This window comes from Marmota monax, unplaced genomic scaffold (assembly GCF_021218885.2).
Source record: "Marmota monax isolate L192 unplaced genomic scaffold, Marmota_monax_Labrador192_F-V1.1 WCK01_AAM20220418_F8-fsc00177, whole genome shotgun sequence".
Lineage (NCBI taxonomy): Eukaryota > Metazoa > Chordata > Mammalia > Rodentia > Sciuridae > Marmota > Marmota monax.
Window position 1 is genome coordinate 2924748 of NW_026694922.1, and position 16087 is coordinate 2940834.

The 16087-nt window shown below is 54.5% G+C and overlaps 1 protein-coding gene across 1 annotated transcript in view; it reads right to left on the reverse strand.

Annotated features, from left to right (window-relative positions):
* The window catches only part of Sez6l (seizure related 6 homolog like), a 160058-nt gene that overhangs the window by 62811 nt on the left and 81160 nt on the right, over positions 1-16087 (reverse strand). The gene's annotated exons all lie outside the window — the stretch shown is intronic.

The following is a 16087-nucleotide window of genomic DNA, read 5'->3' on the forward strand; positions in this document are numbered from 1 at the left end:
CGAGTGAAACAAACGGCAATGCCCGGAGTCGAGTTTTGATTTGAAGATGTCATGATGGCGACCTAATTGCCTGGGACCAGTGGTGACATCGTCCTTCCTCCTGCTTTTGACATTTTTTTTTGTTGTTGTTGTTACAAACCTCGGTGTAATATGCATTTAATATTTTCTTTAATGTGAAAAAAATATATTTACAAAAAAACTGAGGCTTTTTTTTGGGTGGGGGGTACCAGGGATTGAACTCAGGGGCACCTGACCACTGAGCCCCATCCCCAGCCCTGTTTTGCATTTTATTGAGAGACAGGGTCTCACTGAGTTGCTAGTACCTCCCCGTGGCTGAGGCTAGCTTTGAATTCGTGATCCTCCTGCCTCAGCCTCCCCAGCCTCTGGGATGACAGAGTATGTTTGTGAGCCTGGCTCAGGGCTGAGGCTTGGTGCTGGCTTTAGCACCGACTGGTTGAAGGGAGCCCTCTACTCACTGAGTCAGGAGCCCCTTTGGGATGCAATTTCCTGGTAGGGACGATGGTGATTCTTCCCTCGTAGGACTGTTTACTGAGACTGTTTTTAGGAGCCAGAACTGGTGGGTGAATCAATGGATGTATTTTTGGGGAAGTGCACTATAAAAATGTGAGTCACTATTCTAAACATCATCACGAACACCCAATGTGTAGTTATTTCTGGCACCTTCCGATTCCGCTATAAGGACTCGCCAAGCCTGCCCTGGTTGGGGGTGGGAACACACCCAAGAAGCAAAGATCACATGTTAAAGACCAAGAGGCTCCCAGAGATCATGGTTCCAGACTACCCAGAGGAGACACTTCAGGTTCAGAGAGGGGCATAGCTGCCTAGCGTCACACAGCATGTGAGTACAATAACCAAACGAGGTTGTCTGGGACTTGGAAGACCCCAGCAGAGCACCTCAAACAACACCACAGCACCCCGGGAACACACGGGCCACCCTGAAGGCCGTCAGTTCTATGCCTTCAACATCTGAGCTGGATTGTTTTTCTGGGGTCAAATACAGGCCAGCCAGACGCCGAGAGGCACCCCTGGCTTGGCCAACTGGACGCCAGTAGCCAACCTCCCTCCTCCCTCTCCATGTGGCCACCCAAGGCAGCTCCCAGCATTGCCAGCGCCCGCTGGTGGATGGCTCCATCACCTCTGGTTGGGGACCCCTGGCCTAACCACGGAGACCCCGGGCGGTCCTCGGCCCAGGAAGATCTTCCTTCCTGATTCCAGAGCTGGTCGGCTCCTTGGGCTTAGTCACTGGATTTTACAGCATTGGAGCAAGTCTTGGCTGAGTCCTCCTTTTAAAGATAAGGAATTGGATTGAGGGAGCCTAAAGTCCCCTTGTTCACGTGTGTTTGGTTGTCATTTCATCCACCCTCCACCCACCCACTCACCCATCCACCCACCCGTCCATCCACCCACCACCCATCCACCCACCCACTTGCCATCCTCTCGTCCACCAGTCCTTACTCTGTGCCAGTCACAGGCCACAGGGCTGGCACCCCAGGTCTGTTGGGCAATGAACAGACAGAGCTGGTGGACACAGCTCTGGCTTCTTGGAGCCAATGCAGATGGGGTCCCCTTCTTAACCCAGCCCTGTGGGAACAGGCACCCCCAGGTGATCTGGGTGCTGATCTCCCTGGACTCTCCGGGATGAAGAGCCGCGGGGGTGGCTGGGGTGGGGGTCTCACCTACGGGCTAGCCGAGCCCTCCACCTGCAGCCCCGTGCTCGCAGTCCTGGCCTCCTGAGGTGACCTGCACTCCACCAGGACAGTCCCGTTTATGGTCTCACTCTGATCCCAGGCAACCCTGAGGTGGGCATTTTGCTTCCTCATTTTATAGAAAAAAAAAAATCCAGGCTCAGAGAGGGGAGGTGACGTGTGGAAGGCCACGGAGCAGATTGGGCTGGAGTCAGACACTCTCCGACGTGTTTCTTATGGTCTTTCACTTTCTCTGCATCCTCAAATATTTTTTTTCCCAGCAAATAGCTTATTAAAAAAAAAAGCAAAAATACCCCAAAAGTAGGAAATTGAAAGGAATCAGCACGGCTTCCCCCACTGCCCTGTGCACCGACCTGCCCTCCAAGGACACCTGTATTGAAGGGTCTGATCGAGTCTCTAAAGCAGTGCACTGCAATGAGATGACGAATGTGTCACACCTTCTTGGTGCCACAGCCCCCAGGAGCCTGGGGCTGGCTCAGGATTGTTCGTGTTCTAGACGCACCTCTTGCTGACGGCCAGTGACATTTCCCTCCTCGGGACCCAGCTGTCCTCGTCTGTACAATGGGCTGCCTCAGCCGGGTCTGCGAGGCTCATTACCACGGAGCCGGGCCTCCCTCGCAGCCTGGGAACCTCGCCAGCGCTGCAGCCCACCAGTCCACCAGAGCTCAGTAAGCTCTGCCGCTTACGGAGGAGAGTGTCCAGAACCATCCGTCATCCAGAGAGCTGGAGACTGAGCGCAGGAAGGCCCGCGTAGGAACACCTGCTCAAGAAGTGCAGGCCACGAATAATTATGCACACCCCCCCCCCCCCCCCGCACTTTCCTCCTGGAATTATGTGAATCTCTAATTTAGTGTTCAGAACTCTCATTTATCACATGCATTTTATTATTTTTGTTGTTTATGGTCTGCATTTATTTATTATGGAGATCAATACTTCTGAACTTTATATGGCATTAAGGGGCATGTTTTAAGACTTTATATAAATACGACCAGACCCTGTGAATTTTCCTGAAAACTGCTTTTTTTTTTTTTTGGTTTGGCATTCTGTGGGATTCACCCATGTTGTTAAGGGTTACTGTTGACCATTTTCTCTGCTGTATAGTATTCCATTACATTAGTGTTCTGCTACCAACTTTTCACTTAGACTCCAGCATGAATACCTTTTCATGTTCACACACAGATGATCACTTCATTCTTTTAAAAGGCCTACATTAAAATATCAACATCTGTGTTGCCAAACCAGTCTCCTTTGATTAGTATCTGAGTTGTTGTCCTGGCAGTTGGCTATCTCCGTACAGCACAGAAATTAGTGCATATTGTCCCTAAATCTGTCTAGGTAATTTCTGCAGGTGATGCCCCTACCTGTTGCATTTCTCAGCCAAGAAACTTACATTTTTAGAATTTTGATTGATGTTGAAAAATCACCTTGCAGAGTGACCTGAGGCTACTGACCCACCATCCGCGGCTTTGGTGACAGTGAGGCTTCCTCCAGCTTTGTCACTCTGAGCACTGCTCTTGGTGACTCTGAACTAGACCAGCTAACTTGGAGTCTGGGGCAGCTGGATGTCGGCACGGGGTGTGACTAAGGCGCCCCACTGACCCTGAGGTGTCCTCTGGCTTTCTCCGTAGCCGCTTCCCACGGGGGCCCCACATTTTGTCCCAACTCGTCCCCTCCATCACCCCACTTTTGCTCGAGAGCAGCCAGGGACCCCAATCCAGCCTCTTCTGGGGTGTGTTAGGCCACCCACGGGGCAGAGCGGATGCAAAGGCCTGGGCTCGGGGTCCCCGCAGGAGGGGCGCAGGAACCCAAGTCTCCAGAGCAAGAGAGGCTCCGGAAATGGCGGTTTCCAGGCTCCACCTGGGTGTGTCCCCAAACAGAGAGACGTTTATGGTTGTTGACACCTGCTCAGATGGCGCAAAATGTCACCATAGAAAGCTCTGATTGCAGAAGCCCAAACCTAGAGGAGCTGACGCCGTCTGTGGGGACCAGGGAGAAGACGGGAGGGTCGCACCCCGGACAGCTGCCTGCGGGGCCCAGGGCCACCGGCCACAGAGACAGTCTGGCAGGAGCTTGACAAGGACAGTCTTTCTCCCCTCGACTCAGAGGTCCCCACTGGGACACTAGTGACACAGAGAACCATGTTCCGGGTGCAAAACTTCAAGGGCAAAAGTCGAGCCAGGCCGTGCTGCGGGAGCAGGAGGAGGCCTGGATCCAGGCCAAGTCACTGCCAGCAAGAGGCTGCCCTTATGGACCACCCAGGGGACATCCGTGCAGCTGCAAGAAGAGTGGATGCCCTCTGGGGACTGAAGGGGAGCCATGGCCAAGGCTTCAGGCTTCTGTCACACCAAAGAGCAGGGCGCAGTGGCATCCCAAGGAGCCCCGCCCACAGAGCAAAGAGCGCAGCGGTGGCCCAGGGCTGGAGGGGGGTTTTGGTCAAAGGGTGCACATTTCACCTGGAGGCCAGGAAGGAGTCCCAGAGATGTACTGTGCAACAGGGTGAGCGCCTTGCTACAGTCAGCAACAGTGTATTTCCTACTTGCAAATTGCTGAAAGAGTGGACCTTAACCTTCTCACTACAGAATGATCGGTGCCTCAGTGAGGTGGATTCAGCTATTCCACAGCACATGCATGTTTCAAAGCATCCCGCTGCACATGGTCAACACACACAGGTCTGATTAGTTAAGGGGAAACCGACAGGAAGGGGAGTGACAAGAGTTCCTAACAGCGTACGAATACACAGCAACAAATCCCACCACGGTGTACCACTAGAAAGCACCAATTAAAGCTCATCCAGCCAGGGGCAGTGGCCCATGCCTGTCATCCCAGCTGCTGGGGAGGCTGAGGCAGGAGGATCGCGAGTTCAAAGCCAGCCTCAGCCACAGCGAGGCCCTCAGCAGCTCAGTGAGACCCTGTCTCTGAATAAAACACAAAACAGGGATGAGGATGGGGCTAGGGGCGAGTGCCCCTGAGTTTAGTCCCCAGTACCCCCCAAAATGTTTCTGGAAAAAGTAGATTTAAAAAATGTATTAAATTAAAAAGTATATTAAAAGAAAGCCAGGCTTCCCTCGGTTTTTGCCATATATCCCTCTGGCTGCAGGAAGAAGGGCAGCTTGGAGGGAGGGGTGTCCCTAGGGTGGGGGGGAGGGGGAGGGGCAGGGTGCTGTTTTAGGAATGATGGATCCAGACTAGGGGGAAAAAACATCTGCCTTTTTTCTCTTAAAAATATATTTAAGGGCTGGGGCTCAGGGGTAGAGTGCTCGTCTACTGCATGTGAGGCCCTGGGTTCGATCCTCAGCACCACATAAAAATATAAATAAATAAAACAAAGGTGTTGTGTCCAACTACAACTAAAAAATAAATATTAAAAAAAATTTAAAAGCAAGAATAATTTTCAGAATGTTACTTTTCATGTAGAGCCCAGGAGAGAGGATATTTGAATTTACTTATATGTATATAAAGAAACATGGAGAGAAGACACTAGAAATGAATCTTTCTGGGAACAAGGAGGAGCAGTCCCACTGTAGACCTTTTCATGCGCACACATGTGTCGGTGCACCCACGTGCACGTGTACAGCTACCTGGGTGTGTACAGCTGTGTGCCGGGCGGTGCCTCAGTCAACAAGGGACCGTGTACGTGGTGATGGCTAGAGCAGCTCACCCAGGTGTGTAGGAGGCTGCAGCATCTAGGTGTGAACAGGTGCACTCTGTGGTGCTCACACAGCAATCACACCACCCAGCAGTGCATGCCTCAGCCCCATGGTTAAGGGATGCAGCGCTATATGTGCAGCGTGTATCTATCCCTATGTAAAGAGACGATATCATCCATTAAAAAGCCGTGTAACAACCACTCTGGAGAGCAGTGTGGAGATTCCTCAGAAAGCTTGGAATGGAACCACCATTTGACTAAACTATCCCACTCCTCGGTCTATACTCAAAGGGCTTAAAACCAGCACTACAGGGACACAGCCACATCAATGATTATAGCAGCACAATTCACATTAGCTAAACTGTGGAACCAACCTAGATGCCCTTCAGCAGATGAATGCATAAAGAAAATGTGGTACATATTTACAATGGAATATTACTCAGCCTTAAAGAAGAATGAAATCGTGTCATTTGCAGGTAAATGGATGGAACTGGAAATGACCATGCTGAGTGAAGTAAGCCAATCCCAAAAAACCAAAGGGTAAAGGTTCCCTCTGATATGTGGATGCTGACTCACAATCAGGGGGAGAGGGGAGAATCGAAGTTCATTGGATCAAACAGAGAGGGATGAAGGGAAGTGAGGGGGATGGGAAGGGGAAAGACAGTGGAAGAACTGGACGTGACCGTCCATGTTCCTGTGTGAACACAGTGACAGTGAGACAGTGAGACGCCTCATCATGCACAGCCACCTTCCGTGTCTGTAGACAGGTCAAAATCCACCCTGCTCTCAGGTAGAACTAAGAAGAACAAATAAAAAAATGTTTAAAAAGCCACGTAACCAAGGAAAAACCCAAGGAGAGGACAGCAGGCTGGGCGCCAACCGAGTTCCGTGTGGGGCGAGTGACCCAGGGGTGGTCGCGGCTGTCCTGTGTGGGAAGGGACAGTTGAGCAAGGCCCCGGGTCACCCCTGCCGAGCGGGCCTGAGGTCTGGGGCGGAGAGTGGCACTGTCACTGGGCATCACGTGAGGTGGCTTGATTATCCGCATGCTCTTTGGGACAATGATAAAAACTAAGACCTCACTTCTTTAGGTCTTTCACCACTTCAGAGAGGGCAGGGGCGGCCCCGGCCTCGATCCTGGGTCCTCAGGGCTCTCGTTTCCCGGGGGGGGGGGGACAATCTGCTTCTACCCAGTGGGGAGTCCCCGAGGCCCTTGTCTTCCACTCCACCCATCTGTCCCTCTTGTTGAGGGATAGGGGACGGAGGTGGGAGTCCCTGGTCTCCACTGGACGCTGTTCCTGGGGAAGAGCCATTGACCGGTGAACTGGCGGGAACTTCCCCTTTCTGTCTCCTGCCCTTCTCTCTGTGCCTCTCATGCTCCTCCACTTGTGCCTGGGGACCCAACTCAAAGCTGCTTAACATGGCACAGCTAGGTGTCCGGCCGGGATCCGTGGCCCAACTTCACTTAAGATAAAGCTGATCCTCCTGGACCTATTTTGTTTGAAATCAGAGGCGAGGACCTGCGAGATGAGCTGTGACCGCCCCTTTTCCCAGTCTGGCTATTTTAGAGGCCAGAGTCTCGAGAGAACCTTCTACATGGGCCTCAGGGCCTTTGCACCGGCAAAGCGCAGGCCACCTGGACTCCACGCAGCACGTCCGGCTCTTCCAGACACTGTCCTGACTTTAGATTCTATTGAATGGCCTCGGGTGGTCCCTGTACTTTTGGCAAGACAGATGGGAACCTTCAGGTAGGACATTAGGCGCAGCAGATTTCTCACCAGGTCCCCCACCTAACCCCCAAACAGGATCCACACCGGATGAGCCCTTGAACATGATCAAAGGTCAGATTTTATGTTTTCAGCAGAAGGGGGAAAAACCCATCAGAGGTGGGGGTAGTTCTTTTAAGACACAAATCAGATCATAGAACCTCTTTGCTTCAATCCACCAGTGGTTTTCCCCAACACTGAGAACAAGATCAAAACCCCTTTAATGGGCTACACAGCCTAGTTTGTGGCTTTGGACGTCCCTCTCCAACACAGCTCATCCTCCTGCCCTTCACTGCATTGTGGCCACACACCACTTCTCCTGCTGCTCAAACTTTCCAAACCCATGCTGCACCCCAGGGCCTTTGCACACCCTGCTCCCCAGTCCAGGACCTTCCTGCTTCACACCTTTGCTTCATGTCTCCATTCACCTCTTCCAAGACCCTCCTTTCTGTCTCATTCCCTTCAGAGTCCTGACTGCAGTCAGAATTGGCCCCGGGGATCTGTTTCCTCCATATCTCCACATGATGGTCCACACCCAGGCCACACCCCCACTCAGGGCCACTTGCGGCCCGTGCGCAGGATGCCTGGGACTCGGGCAGGTTTCTGGGACCCTCAAGACCCCTTGTGCTGTGGTCCTGCACACTGAGCTGTGGGCTTGCCGTCACATTCCCTGGCAGGGAGTTCAGCCTCGGTGGGCGGAGAGGTGGGGAATTCTCTCCATGCCAGTTCGGCCAAAATAGTCACCTAAGGCGACCCCTCACGGCCGTGAGGCCCACCCACAGACAGAGCGTGGGGACTGTCCAAGGCTGGTCAGACCCACAGGCAGCAGAGGTGCCAGGGTCCCGGGCAACGTGGTGGGATGAGGACGAGATCAGCTGGTCATTTTTACAAGGGGTCAGAGAGCCTGGGTCCCCCCAGGGAGGAGCAAGGGGAGCGAGCCTGGGATTTCCCATGGCTCCACCATGTGAACGCCCTGCTCTGCCCGGACCTCAGCCACAGCTTCCTGGGGCCCCGCCCACCCCATCCCAGCCTCCAGAGGGGGCGTCTTCATCAACCGGCCCCCTCCCCCAGTTCACTGCCTGGAGGACTCCAAACTCCTTGCCTTTTCCAAAGCTTCCTGGAGATCTGCCCCAGCCAGGTCCCCGTCCTCATTTCTCTGCCTGAAACACGGCCAGTGAACTATTTCAGTCCTGTTCAATCAATCTGCGTCTCTCACTCTCCCCTCTAATAGGATGATCCCTGGCTTGTGATGAATTTTTTCTGGGGGTCACCAGGGATTGAACTTAGGGGCCCTCGACCACAGAGCCCCATCCCCAACCCTATTTTGCATTTTATTTAGGGTCTCACTGAGTTGCTTAGGGCCTCGATGTTGCTGAGGCTGGCCTTGAACTTGAGATCCTCCTGCCTCAGCCTCCCCAGCCGCTGGGATGGCAGGCATGTGCCACTGGGCCCAGCTGTGATGAATTTTTACCCTGTGATTCTTTCAGTGTTACGATGATGTAAAAGCATTTGGTGCTTGTTGACTTGTAATATTGTCAATTGATGATGACTATATTTGGAGGTGACCCAGCTGAGGAGAGCCTGGGTCTCCTACCCTCTGCACACGCTGCTGTCTCCGCGGGGAGTCACCCTCATTCCCTTAATGATAGGTCACAGCACCGTCCTCACTGCCATAGCCACCCTGCTCCCCCGTGCCTTTCTGACTGGGAGTGGGTTTCTCGTGCCCAGGGTCCCGCCTACCCATCATGGCTATCTCCTTAGAACCCACCTGATGGCTGTGGAGTTGACATATACTAAGAACCTAAAAAACTATTCTATTTTATGAATTGCAAATATGCCTGCAGTGTGGAGGGGGGGAACTCGGCATGTCACACAAAACCCACCACCTCTTCAAGTGACATTGTAGGATGTAGGTGTGTGCTCCAGGTTGAGCGTTGCCTCACTTGAAAACTCAAAACATGCTCCAAATTCCAGAATTTTTCAAGTGCGAACAGGACACCACAAATGGAAAATTTCACACTAGAAAAATTTCATACCGGGCGCGATGGCCCTCGCCTGCCATCCTGGGGGCTTGGGAGGCTGAGGCAGGAGGATCGGGAGTTCAAAGCCAGCCTCAGCAATAATCAGGCCCTAAGCAGCTCAGTGAGGCCCTGTCTCTCAATAAAATACAAAATGGGGCTGGAGATGTGCCTCTCAGTTCAATCTCTGGTAACCCCCCTCCAAAAAAAGAAAAAAAAACCCAGAAACAAAAACCTCTATTTCATGCACAAACTTATTAGAACTTATGATTACCTGTAGCCTACGTGTGTAAGGTACACCTAATACATAAATGCACATAGATTCATAAACGTAAATGAATTCTGTGTTTAGACTTGGGTTCCATCCCCAGGATAGCTCATGATGTACCTATGGATGTTCCCAAATCCTAAAGACCTGAAACCTGAGACACTCCTGATCGCCAGCATTTCGGACAAGGGATCCTCACCCCGCCCTAGTGATCCTCAAGTCAGTCAACTCCACCTCCTCCCCCACGCGGCAGCTTACAAGCAGAGCACATGAAGTCAGCCTGTCCCCCCACATCATGCAGCTTCCTGGAGCACCGGAGGACAGAGGGAAGCCCTGCTGGTGGATTCGCTCGGGGGGTCTCTTCCTTTCTCTGGCTGCTGCAATCGCAGGGAGACCTTTTGGTGCAGAGTACGCGCCACCCAAAATACCACAGCAAGGTGCCCATGAGCTGGACACCCCAGCTCCCCTCCCCCAGCCTGCTGCAGAGGCCCCAGGCTGCAGGGGCTTGCAGCTGGTGTTGGGGGTCGATCTGATCAGGCAAGAAAGGACTCTGTCAGGGTTTCAGCCAGGAGTCATTATCTGTTAGGTGACCCCTGGGCGCCGCCCCCCCACCAGCGCGCCTCCTCCGTAATGTACGTGGGCTTCAGAAAGAAAGCCTCGAACACCCTTTTATGGCGTGTTCCATCTCATCAGGGCATGGCAGGGTGCTGCCTCCGTCTGTCCTCCCCGTGACTGAGCCTAGTGAGCGGTTGGCCGGCTGCTAACTTGCCCTTGACTGTAACAATCAGGTTAACTGGGGCTGACACAGGTGCCAGGTGACTAGCATTCCAACCTCCCTGTCCCTTCCCACCTGTCCCCCACCACCCCCACTCCATTCATACCTCACGGTGCCACTGGGGTCTTTGACAGGGGCGATGGTGGGGGAGAGGGCGATTTATTTGTGTACAGAAAATGAGCCAGCCTTGGAGGGAGGGAGACATTGACACACAGCCCCGAGGAAGCCCTGGGTGGGGACTCCAGCTCACTCCGTCATCTACATACTCAAGAGGCAAGAGGCAGCCGAATACTTGGGAATGACTCCAGTTTGCAAGGCAGCGGAGAAGATGGCCTAAGGCGTCCTCCTCGACCGTCGGCTCAGACCCACAGACAAGGGAGAGGAGACTGTGAAATGCTCGCAAGGACACGGTCATCTGGAAGGTTAGGAGACCCGGATTCAAGGGCTGTTTTTTGCCCTCAGGTTGCTACGTGACCTTGAGCAAATTCCATCTTAAAAAGCCTTTGAAAGAATTCCCCACGCAAAGACACTTCCCCGGGAGAATTCCAATTTTATTGTAAAAAGCAGTGTGCTTATATAGAACTAAGGGGGAGATGGTAGGGTTTAGATAAATGGCAGGCAACCCGTTTATTGGCAAGTTCTTTCAGATATCAGCTCTGGAGCCCAGGAATTAGTTCTCGTTGGGGCTAAGGTTCCCCGCCAGCGAGATTTGAAATTGGCGCCGGCGGGAGAGTTCACAGGGGCGGGAACTTTTCGCGCCACTGCAGAAAAGAAGAAGGTAGGAAGAAGAGGTGCTTAGGCGCCACGTTGGGGTTTTTTCTCTGGGGTATGGCTGCCGTTTATACTTTTCCCAACAGCCTTGGTTTCTACTTGGTCAAGTGGGGACAGTCCACCTTGAGGAACCTCTGGGGCGAGGCCAGGGGCGACACGTGCAAGGTGGAGTTTTAACCTGTCAGAGGCAGTTCTGCAAATGTGAGGCGGAAGGCGGCTCTGCAGAGATGGCGCTGGTCTCTTCGGAGACAATGCAGACAGTGGTGGCTTTGTGTTCCGGGGCCTGGAGCACAGGCCTGAGAGGCGGCTACTGCTCTCTTCATCTCAAGGATGAGAAAACTGAGGCTCAGAGAGAGTGTCACAGTTGGTGACTGCAAAGCCAGGAGGTGAGGCAGGGCTGTCTGACCCCACACCTGTGTCCCCACCAGTCCCCTCCAGCTGACCACAGAGTCCTGCCCTGGCTGCTTCAGGAGCGAGCGCCACCTATCTCCAGCAAATGAGTCACTGGATCTGCCTTGGATGAAAGGTCCCTGGTGACTCAGTGAGATCTGGGGAGGAAAGGCGACACTTGGTGGGCCCCAACACAGCAGACAGCTAACTGCTTCAACTGGGGACAAGATGACAGGAAAAACAGGAGAGAGAGTGGCTTCCGTATCAGCAGAGTCCAAGGGCTCCTCAGAGGCCATCCCTGGACAACGGCCTCATTGTACAGATGGGCAAACTGAGGCCTGAGGTGTGGAGGAGGGCCCTGGGTGAGGACAGTGGGGACCTAGGGGCCCACTCTGTGGCCTCTGTAAGTCCACGCCTGCTTCTGAGCCTCTGTGTGCCCCCTGTATAATGGAATCATTAAATGAATCCTTAAGAGGAATGACCACGCAGTGCCTCCCGACCCCGAGTCCATCAAGCACAGTTAGCACATATTTGGAAAAGCCCGGCATCTGTGCTGAACATGAGCCCCGAGGGCCTGCCACTGTGTAACAGCTGCTGACAGCCCTGTCCCATCCTAGTGGGGACTATAAGTCACCTAGAGACGAGTTAAAGTCCAGGGAGGACCGGGCAAGCGCTGAGCCAGTTTATAAGAGGGGCTTCAGCTTCCCCGGATGGTTGTGTTTGGTGAGAGTCCTGCAACTGTCCCCCGAGGACAGCAGCAGGTGCATACAGAGTCACCAGACCAAGGACTCACGGGGCAGATCGGGGTGTCCATCCTCGAGCATCCCAAATAAAGACTTGACTCTTGACTGTGGCTCTTGAAGGCCACCTCTTTTTTTGGGGGGGGAGATACCAGGGATTGAACCCAGGGACCCTCGACCCCTGAGCCCCACCCCAGCCCTGTTCTGTGTTTTATTTAGAGACAGGGTCTCACTGAGCTGCTCAGGGCCTCGCGGATGCTGAGGCTGGCTTTGAACTCGTGATCTTCCTGCCTCAGCCTCCTGAGTCACTTGGATGACAGGCGGGTGCCACTGTTACCTTTGGCCCTTGCCGTGTGCTGTCCCTTGAGACTTTCTGAAGGTACCTGGGGGCCTTGGCCATGTCGGATAGTCGGTGCTGACAATGTGGTTTATGGCAGAGGCCTGATCTCTGAAGGTGCTGCTGACCAAGGTCGGCCACCCGGGAGGTCCACCGTGCCTGTGTGCAAACCCTCAGTGAAAACCCTGGACACCCGGGGCAGGCGGGCCTCCTTGGTTGGCAGGACCCCAGTGCGGCCACGGCTTCATTGATGGGAGAAGCAGGTCCCTGGTGACTCAGTGCAGGACTCCCCGGGAGAGGAGAACGGAGCTTGCCCTGACCCTCTGGCCGTCCTCCTGCACACCTCTGCCCGGGGCTGTTTCAGACCCTGACACCAGGTCTGATGGCTTCTGAGTTCTGTGAGTCCTTCTAGCAAATCACTGAACCCCAGGGTGACCTCAGGGATCGATGGTCCCCAATAACCAGCGAACTCTGGGAACACCTGGACTGGGTCAGGAGTGGGGTCAGGAGGCACCTGGGACGTGACCGTGGGCATGAAGAATGTTAACGGAGACGCGCTGACTCTGAGCCTGGTCCCGTGGTCAACGCTGCTACAGGAGGTTCCCCCCCCTGTCACCCCAATGTGAGGCAGGTGATAGAAACGCTCCCACTTTACAGAGGAGGAGACTGAGGCTTGGAGGAGCCCAACGCAACCAGTCGTTGGCAGGGCTGGGATCTAAACATGACTGCAAAGGGCTGGGCAGGACGGTCTCTAACGTCCCTTCCAGAACTGGCGACTCTCGGGCAGTGATTTTTAAGGGGAGATTTCTCTTTGGGACAAAGACGGCCGGGACGGGACTGGGTAGCTTCTGCTGTTCCTGTTTCTCCCCTGCTGTCTCAGGTGACTTTGTCTCTGCCTGGCCAGCACCTGGGGACTTCTAAGGTCAACTACAGGAAGATCTCAGCCCCGAGCAGGAGAGCGTGCCCTGCGTGTCCCCTCTCTATTCATCGCATCCCTCTGCTCCCCACCGGGTCTCGCCCCTCCTGTCCCCTCACCCACCCCTCTAGCCCCATCCCATCCTCATCAGGTCCATCCCAACCCACCCCGTCCGCACGCACTGGGCACCCGCTCTGCGAGGGGACCCCGTGCTCTCTGGGCTGGACCCGCGGGCCCACGCTGGAGCGCTGGAGCACCTTCTCCCGAGCCTCCATTCTGAGTCCCGGGCCTTGGAGTCCAGCCAGCCTCTGCCCAGCGCTAATGAGCTCCCATAGCCAAGGGGACAAGGGCGCACACAGCAGCCCTTCTCTTCCACCCTGTGGCGCAGGTGCTGGGGGCGGGTCCGGGGCACTTGGAAGGGGTGCCTTTTCCCACGATTGGTACCTGGGGCGTCCTGCGCGATTCCATCCATACATATGCATTTATCACGGCGGCACTGGGTACGCTCTTTGAACCTTGGGATGTGCTAAGTGTTTTACTTGCATTGTCTTATTTAGTCCTGGGAACGAGGCTGTGGTGTGGGGACAGTTGCATTCACCATTCTGCAGATGAGGAAACTGAAGTTCAGAGGGGGAAATTCACTCGCCTGAGAACACACTGCGGGGGGTGCTGGGGGAGCTGGGATTCAAACCCAGGTCTGTCTGATGTAGGACCCTTGATGATGAGCTCTTTCTTAGGTGCTGTTCAAAGTGCTCTAAATACATCATCTTATTTGTTTTCTCCATGGCGATTCAGTGTTCCACTTACTCATTCATGCACACCCTCAGATGGTCATTCAACAAACATTTCTTGAGCATCCGAAGGTTGCTGGGCACTTTGCTCAGCAATGTGGAAGAAGGTGCTGGAAACAGTTCTTGTACTAGGCCGGGAATGGAAGGTGGTGATATGTAGGTGACCTAACCCCAGAGCCCCTGCCCTTCCCTTTCTAGGGCACTCACACCTGCCTGAGGAACCCTGCCCCATCTGCCCTCCTGTGAGTCCCTTGCCCCTGGCCCCACAGCCTGGGTTTCCACTTGGTGTGAGTTAAACAGATGCATCTTGGGCCCATGACCACACACGCCTGGAGTTTGGGCATCTAATACCCATGATAGAGACCACCAGGGAGAATATTCAGAGCGTCCTGGTCCTAAATGTATCTTTTAATGTTTTTCATGAATGTTGACTGAAGCCAACATGCACCTGAGAGTCCACCTCACTGTAAGAGTAGCTGACCACCTGGGTCACTAGCAAATCAGATTGAGAGGCAGCCACTGGCAGCACACATGCTAGGCAAGTGCTCTGCCACGGAGCCACCACCCCAGCCTCCTGGCCACGTCTCTACGCTGGTCCTTTTGCCTTGGGTGGCACAACAAGGAATCGAGTGTCATTTTTGTGGCACTTATTCATGCAGGGAGCACAGTCCTGTCTGTTGCCCTGTTTGATCCCACAGTAAAATCCTTGCAGAAGAGAAGCTGTTCCCCCATCCTGTGGAGGGGTAAACTGAGGCTCAGAGAGGTAAAGGGTCCTGCCAAAGGCTTCGCACCCAGTAAACGAACCCGTGGCCATTTCTTCCAAACCCTCTTCTAATTTCTCCTTGCCCTCCAGGGTTTTCTGAAGGTCAGGGCTTCTCCACTGGGGGTGGTTTTGCCCACCCGGGGACCTGGGGCAGGGGTGCTCCTGGCATCTAGTGGGCAGAGGCCAAGGATGCTGCTTCTCGTCCTGCAACGCACAGGTTAGCTCCCAGCCAGGGCTGACCACCCTCGCGTCGTGGAGCTGAGGCGGAGAGGCCCAGTTGGTGTGCACCCTGCTCCTCCCGTGGATCCCTTTCTACGTCCATCAGCGGGCTCCGCGGCCTTTGATGCACAAGCAGCCTGTGGTGGGACTCGAGGAGGGGACCCTCTGGCTACTGAAGGGAGAGGGATCGTCGTGCAGAAGGGCTGACACCTGGGCCGGCTAAGGAAGAGCGCTTAGTAACTGAGTGACCCTAACCAAGCTGGCCCTCTTGAGGGAGCCTCAGTGTCCCCTAGGACACAAAGGGGTGGGAGACCAGGCCCCCAGGACTCCTCCTACTGCTCTAAGCTGTGCTGTGATCTAACTCCAGTGAGTGTCTGTTCACACGGTGACCTCCTTTGGAAGGGGAGGCTGGTCGGAGAGGCTGGCTCTGAAGGCGAGACAGTCACGGAGCCTTTGGCCAGCCCACCTCCGGCCGCACCAGCCAGGTTTTGCTCCCTGGGTGAAGGAACTCCCAAGGCAGAGGAGGCTTTGGAAGGAAATTGATGGGAATGTGGTTGGTGGCCTGGGCCACATGCCACTGAAGGGAGCCCTTTGGTCCACACGGAAGCAACACGGCCTTGTCTGCTCAGTTCCACGTGCGATTTCACCCTCTCCCCACTGGGCCCGCTGGGAATGCGGGCTGCTTCGATGTCAAGGGCCAGACGCGGGCAGGGCCCCCTTCATGCACCTCCGTCTGAGGGCCTTGAGTTCAGCCTCTAACTGCCTCCTGCCTCTGACACCCTCGGCCACCTCCCCTGCCATCCTGGCTGCCCCCTCCTCCCCCGGGCCTCACCCTGCCTGATCCCTCTGAAGTCCCCGCCAGAAACCCCCAAGTTCACTCTTCTGTGCACAGTTGGGAAGGATGACACCAAAACAAGCTGTAGACACTTTATCCTTGTCTCAGACAATGGCAGTGCCATCGGG